At 41.6% G+C, this 7,244-nt stretch overlaps 1 long non-coding RNA gene across 2 annotated transcripts; it reads left to right on the forward strand.

Annotated features, from left to right (window-relative positions):
• The first annotated feature begins 692 nt into the window (after positions 1 to 692).
• LOC106028853 (uncharacterized) lies at positions 693 to 7,043 on the forward strand. 2 transcript variants are annotated; one of them, XR_010043805.1, is made up of 3 exons: positions 693 to 920; positions 1,347 to 1,414; positions 2,297 to 7,043. It is a non-coding gene; the product is annotated as an uncharacterized LOC106028853 (long non-coding RNA). The 2 variants fall into 2 exon arrangements; XR_001202475.3 differs by lacking the exon at positions 693 to 920 and adding an exon at positions 927 to 1,086.
• The last annotated feature ends 201 nt before the right edge of the window (positions 7,044 to 7,244 follow it).

Genomic DNA, 7,244 nt, shown 5'->3' on the forward strand with positions numbered 1-7,244 from the left:
GGATACAAGTTATACAGATTTACAGAAATAAATGAACAGTAGGAAATCACTAGTTAATGGATTACATATTGTCATCTTAGAAATAATTGTTCAAGTCACAAAATTAAAGCTTGTAAAGTGGACATTCCAACAATGATCAGCGCAGATGTTAGCGAGCTGTCCACTTACTGAGCCTCTTTTGGGTTTTGCTTTTTTTGCCATAGGGAGTTAACTGAGACTTGGAATATTTTTTGACACTTTTTGTTTCTACTGTAAAAAAAACTATATATATATATATATATATATATATATATCCTTTAATTAAATGTAAGAGCAGAAAGAAGATAGGAAATTACTGATGATCATTACTCCTATTTATGAACATCATTTTTTATTTTCTCTTGGGTTTGAATCACATTTCAACATTAGTACATTATTAATTTGGGAGGTTTGAAATACCTATACAGGAAAGCTTTTGGTTTTTAATCAGTACCAAACTTGGTATTCCTAAATAGTTACTTAAGCACAAAGTATTTTACTTGAGTTAAACTTTAACCAGGCCAAGTGTCTAGTTTATGTGCTATACAAACCTTGTGGAATAATTTGTATCAGCAAATGCCACAAACCCTGAATTGTTGGAGCCTGTATTGTGTTTCATTCAAACATAACTCTACAGTGTTTTCTTTTTCCAAGTATTTCAGACGCATTTTTCATATTTGAAAGCTCTGCATATTACTCTAGAAACCTCTGTATCTAAACTATGAGACATAGAAAAGGAATGACATCATGGAGCTTTGTGTTTGGTTACCGAGGAGCTCCGTGGTGAGTCACGCAGTCCTGTGACCTGCCAGGCACCTTTCCAGTCCCAGGCGGGCGAGATTCTTGACAACACAACCTGCCGTTGTTTGAAGAGCAGATTTCAACAGCGACCTGTACACTCGGTAATAGTAGGCTTTGTGGGGAACAAAATTTGTTCCTATTCCTGCTGAATTAACAAAACACTGGTGATGAGATAACACTTAGTAAGGCTGACTCACTTCCTCCTTTCCAGATGAAAGGAGTTGTCCAAGAAATGACTATCTCACAGGGAAATAATGTTCCCTGCAGGTAATTACGTGTGTGTGTTTTAAAACAAGCCTGACTATAACATTGGCTTTTTAGTAGTTAGCTATATTAAAGAGTCAATTTTATTCTGAAATAATATAAAGTAAAAGCCAACTCTATTTTCATCCTTAAATATGAGAGAGGTACAGATTTCACAAGTCATTCAGAAGAAATTGTTACATTGTGTAAGCAGGTAACTGGGTGATTGAGTATTTCCAATTTATTGAATTAATGTAGGCTTTCCTTACTCTTGAGCAAAGCAGGTCTCACTGGTGATGCCACAGCAGTTCCTCCCTGAATCTCTACTGGATGGTCTCTTCTTTCCTATCAGGTCAGCTGGAGAAGGGTGCAAGGGAAGGGTGAAGTGGGGGATGTTGGAATAGGGGTGGGGCTTGTTGTGTACTCATCACACCCCTAGAAGCTGGCAACAGTAGTTACACGAGACTGGGGGACTTTCAGCCTCCTCACTTTGGCTTGAACTGACTCAGCAAGACCTGTCCTTCGGAAGATGGGGCTGTCCTTATTCAGGGAGCCCTCCCAGGAACACGACAAGGAACCATGGAATCACTACCTTCCTGGCCTGTTGTAAACCTCTGCACTTTGCAACTGGGCTGAGTTCCTCAAGGTTAATTTGAAACATATTTATTTTAAAAAAGAATGAAAATGTCTTATGTCCATGTCCCAACTTCCCATGATAAATACAACAATATTCATGTACTGCACATGTGTATAGATAAAAATAATAGTCACAGGGGCACCTGCCTGGCAAGTGCAAGGCTGTGAGTTCCATCCCCAGTACCAAAAAAAAAAAAAAAAAAAAAAAAAAATAGTAGTCACACAAATAAAAAATACAGGTGTCAAATATGTTCAGAGAAAACAAGCCAACACTTTCTCCAGATCATCACCAAACTTCTAGTTTTTTTTTTTTTTTTCTAGACTCACTTTTAAGGAGATTTTATAAAACTGGAAATAGGCTCCTTTAAATAGGAATTTAAAAATTTCGTACATTTATGTTGTTATTGTCCTCAATTACCTCTTTGTCTAGTTGGTATGCCTGCTTCTGAATTCTCTTGTAATTTTCATAGTTGTACATTTTTTTTTAAAGTTAGGAAATCACAAATTGTATAACATGTTAAACTAAGCATATTTTATCATAGCCTAACCTTTTCTGGTGTTTTGGTAAGGCCATTTGCTTGTTTGGGGTTGCTAATAGGACTACGTGACCTGTTGAGTGATTACCTCTGGGACCAGTTTGTTTACTTCAAGGGAAAAATTCACTGAACAGCCATCAGCTACATTCCAGAACATTAGCCAACCACTCTGCAAATGCACACAGTGTGGGTCTAGCACTGTCTGCCACCACTCTTGGAGAAGCATCATACAGAAGGGACAAAGATTTGCTTCCAGATGCCACTGTGGGCTCTGAAAGCAGGAACTTCAGTGAGCGGCTCTTTCCTGCTTTTGGACTACTAATAAAAGGCCACTGGAAGTTTTAGTCTCTGGAAATTCATGGGACTCTACTCTTTCAAGAAGGTACTTTTGTACTTTGTACTTGATTACCAGAGAACTTCAGTTTGAAGATTATGTTCCAGGACAATGTTTGAAACTGCAAACTGCAGGGCTCAGAATATATTTATCACTCTGTGTTGTTCTGCTCCACTTGCAAGTCATGAGCCAAAGGTACAGTTCCATATTTAGACTCTGACAGCCTCATGGGTCACCTGTTAGAACAGCAGTTAGGACTCCAGGTAGATTTGCTCTCTTTCCGCCTCCCTTGTCCTCACTTGGATCTGCTTTACAAGGTGGGCTTTTGTGTGCGACTGCATGTTAGACGTAAATACAGCCCTTTAAAAGTCACTTAAAAGGAGCCCTGGTGGAAAAGACGCTCATGTGGCCTCCCCTGGGCTCTCAGAGGGTCTTTGAGGCAGGACGCCAGAGTTGTGCATAGCCAGCCCACGTATGTGTTCCCCTGGGCTTCTCCTAGTGGTGTCCCCTTATAGCACAGATCCCTGACCCAAAGTCTTGTTTTGGGGTCAAGTATACCGTGATAGGATAGAATCTCCTGCTGCATGCCAAGTAGCTGTCACTGGGTGGTTGCGTTCTAGGATTTGGGTTACCTGTGTCATCATGAGACTTGAATTCTCACTTCAGAACATCATTTGAATTAAACCTGGGGGTCTGATAGCAGCGGTTGCCACTGATGACATGCTGAGCCATGCTACATGATTTACATGCAACATCTTTAATTCTTGCAGCAGCTCTGAGCTTTAGATGCTGCTGATTCTCTAATGCACGAGGGGAATGTGACTTAGTCATCAAGGTGGTCTGTCCAGATTCCTATAGTTAGAAACCAACAGGTCAGAATCAGTCTCCACTCTAGGCATGGCAGCACATGCCTGTGATCCCAGCACTCAAGAGGCTAAGACAGGAGGATTGCTGTGCATCCAAGGCCAGCCTGCACTACACAAGCTGAATTGCATAGCAAGACTTTGGCTCAAAACAAAACAAAGCAAAGCAAAATAGAACAAAACAAACAAACAAAACAACAGAGTCTCTCTGGTCTCAGGCTGCTGTAACATAATATTGTAGATTGCTGGGTTTAGCAACACGTATTGACTTCTCAAAATTCTGGAGGCTGAGATCTGAGAAGAGGGTGCTGTATGACTGGTTTCCAGTGAAGTTTTTCTTCCTGGTTTGCAGATAGCACCTTCTTACCAGGTTCTTGCATGATCCAGAAATCAGGACATGCTCTCTTGCATGTCTTCTGATAAGGACACTGACCCCATTATCTCTCCCTGATCAGTTCATCTGAATCTAAGCACTTCTCGAAGCCACACCCCAGAGTTCCATCATGCTGGAAATTATGGCTTCAACATATGAATTTGTGTGTGGGGAGGTAGATTCAGCCCATACCCCTTAGGTTTCCAAATTTGTGCTTTAGCGGTAGAGCTTCACTGCCTCATACAGCATAGGGAATCTCATCACAGTGTGACATCCCGCCCTTGAGGTGAGCACAGCCTCCTATTATGCAGGAGAAAGAGGGCATCGCCCACAAGTGACCGCACCTGCCAGCAGTCACTTCTTCCTCCCAAACCTTCACGTTTGTGATTCAAGAATTTGTTTCTTTTCCTGTCCAGACGCAGAAGCTTTCCTCTTCCAAAGAGCCAAGAGGACTCGCTGGTCTTGCTCTGGCCTTCTTGGTGGCTTCTGGGTGCTCTGTGCACACAAACTGTCAGCTCTCCGCTGGACGGTTTCCATGCTGCCCATGTCAGGTTGGCTGTGCTCGAAGCCCCTCCTTGTCCTCCCAGAACCTCCATGCTGTGGATTGTGATATTTGAAAGAATCACACTCTTGTTTCTGGCAATTCCAACCCTAGTCTCATTTTCACCTTTTTTTTTTTTTAAACAAATATCTACGATAGAGGCCGGGGATTTAGCCCTGTGGCACAAGCACCTGCCTGGCAAGTATGAGGTTGCACTTTTTGGTACTGGTCATGCCCAGTACCAAAAAAAAAAAAAAAATCTCAGGAGGCATTAGTGCTTCGTCGTTGGACACAGTTGGCATAGGGCTGCCTGAACACAACATTTTAATTAAACAGACAAGGTCACTTAAATGTAAGAGCCAAATAAGGTTTCTGGCACCTATTTCTTTCAACAGTGGTTGATAACCTCCTTCCAAATGCCAGGCCATCCATCACAGACACCTGGCTTACAGTATGCATCTCTGCTTTCTGGGGTTTGCATTTTAGTGGGGAGATAAAAGGGAAGGAAACCTCCTGTTTTCAGCATATATATCTTTTATGTAAACATATTAAAAATCAGTAACAGCAATAAAGGTTTTATTTTCTTTTTTTGAGACAGGGTTTCACTATGTAGTGCAGGCTGGGCTTGAACTCACTTTGTAGGTTGGTCTAGTCTCTAACTTGCAACAATCCTCCAGCATCAGCCTCCTGATTGCTAGGATTACAGGTGTGCACCCCCTTGCTCAACAATTTCTAGAGACTCTTGACTATCAGTTAACAACGCAGTGTTGGAAACCATGTGTGTGATCTTAGAGATTTTAGCCCCTATTTATTATTTGTCATTTTCTTTTCTTTTTTTTTTTTGTCTTTTTCCTTTTTATCAGTACCAGGGATCGAACTCATGACTGCGTACTTCCAAGGCAGGCGCTTATGCCGCTGAGCTAAATCCCCAGCCCCTACTTGTCATTTTCAATTGTTTGTATGAGAGCCAGAGCCTGTGGAGTGAACTTGAGCAGATACCCGGGGTGGAGCCCTGGAATGGGACCCGGGCATGCTGCTCCCTGCAGCACACACATGGCGATATGGGCTGTGGTCTCTCACAGGCCTACATGACATGCACACTAAGAAGCAGGCTTTCCCACCCTACAATTCAGCATGCTATGTTGGCTCAGTTCTCTCCTAACTTCATCCAGGCTCTGGGATGTGCTGGGGACTGTACGCATCCCTCCAAAGCACGTTCTGGAACTCTGACTCCTATAGGTCAGGGCGGTCAGAAAGGACTAGGGTCCCTGTAAGAAGGGAAAGAGACCTCAGGACTTGCTCTCTCCCTTGGGTACAGTGGAAAGGACAACTGAAGACACACTCAAGGATAGAAGTCATCCCAGACATTTACTCTGCTGGCCACTTGATCTTGGACTGTGAGAAAATTAATTTCTATTGTATGAGCCATCAGCTGGTGCTGTTTTGTTGTGGTGTCTCAGACCATGACGGGGCCTGTTCAACCGACTGCCCAAGGAGCCCACAGATGGTCACAGCGTTGGCTCCTTGTGGGGACCCTGCCAGCTTTGCCTCATTTTTCCTGAAGCTTGCTTGGGTTTTCAATTTTCTTCACTGTGAATAGTGTTTACTCCCTGACTTGATTAGAAGCTCCTTGAAGTTAGAACTCTAATCATATACATACTTATTTCTACATCTTCTAGATACTTGCCAAATTACTAGCCGAGTTGCACCTAATATGCTGAAATAGTCTGTTTTTGTTTTGGCTTCAGAATTGGCAAAGAAAATGGAAAGAATTATGCATAAAATCTTGGCTATTTTGAGATATGAGAGTTTTGTTTATTCTATATCTGGAATAATCCAGTTAATTATCTCAGTTGCTGCCCTCCAGCTTGCATATTAGGATAAAATGGGGGCACTAACCTTCCAATTCTACAAAAGGTTCTTTTTAGTTTATCTTTAACTGAAGGTGTTTGTCAACCTAGAGTTTGAGTCCCATTGACATCTCTGACCAGGTTTTCCTACCATTCTCCTTAATCTTGTCTAGGGAAAGGGAAAAGCGGAACCAAACAGTTGAACCAGAAGTGATTCCTCTCCGCTTACACGCATTCCTTTTTCACCTAGAATAGAATAAATTCAAGACAGAGAGCAGAGTTCTACCCTCAGGCCACACCGTTTAATGTATGGTGGGCTTTTCAATTAATGGCAATATTCTGGACTTGATCAGAAAATAAAGGTCATGTGGACGGACGCCACGAGTGATAAATGCTTTTTTAAATTGTTCTCCTAGAAAGGATATATCTGTCATAAAACAATACAAAATGATTTTTCCTTTGCGTTCCTAACCTAAAGTGACCTCCGAGTTATCAATTTAAGATGCTACGTATAAGTAATGGAATCATGAACTATGTTTTCTGTTAAACTGTAAAAATAATTTTTTGTTCAGACTTATGTATGTGGGAACATTTTGTGCTGATTCCACACTGAGGTCCACAAATTTTTTATCCATGATATTATCTGTCTGTATTTGAATTTTGCAAATACATGTAAAATCTTTTCTGTTGCCATTTTATTGACCTATAATATGTGAGCGGCAAAGGCTATGGATGGTTAAGGAGGGACGTAAACGTCTTGTGGTTGCCATTGACCTGATCCTGTGGGCAAGGTCTCCAGAAGCAAAAGGCAGGAAAAAAACTCTATCATTTCAGCAATTTCACCAATTGTCTCCATCCTCAGTCAATCGAATTTGTCACCTGCAAGATGATAAAGAAGATTGATATTCCAAAGCTTTTGATTGAATTGTTTCTTTTGTTAATTGCTTGAAAAGCACCTGCCACGTCCTCTGTGTTCTTGGGCAATGATTTGCATCTTGACTAGGTTGGAATGCACATAGTGCAAAATGCAGAGCACACGGTCACAGCTG

Source organism: Cavia porcellus, unplaced genomic scaffold, assembly GCF_034190915.1.
Source record: "Cavia porcellus strain 051 isolate PalLab524CR breed Dunkin Hartley unplaced genomic scaffold, mCavPor4.1 scaffold_27, whole genome shotgun sequence".
NCBI lineage: Eukaryota > Metazoa > Chordata > Mammalia > Rodentia > Caviidae > Cavia > Cavia porcellus.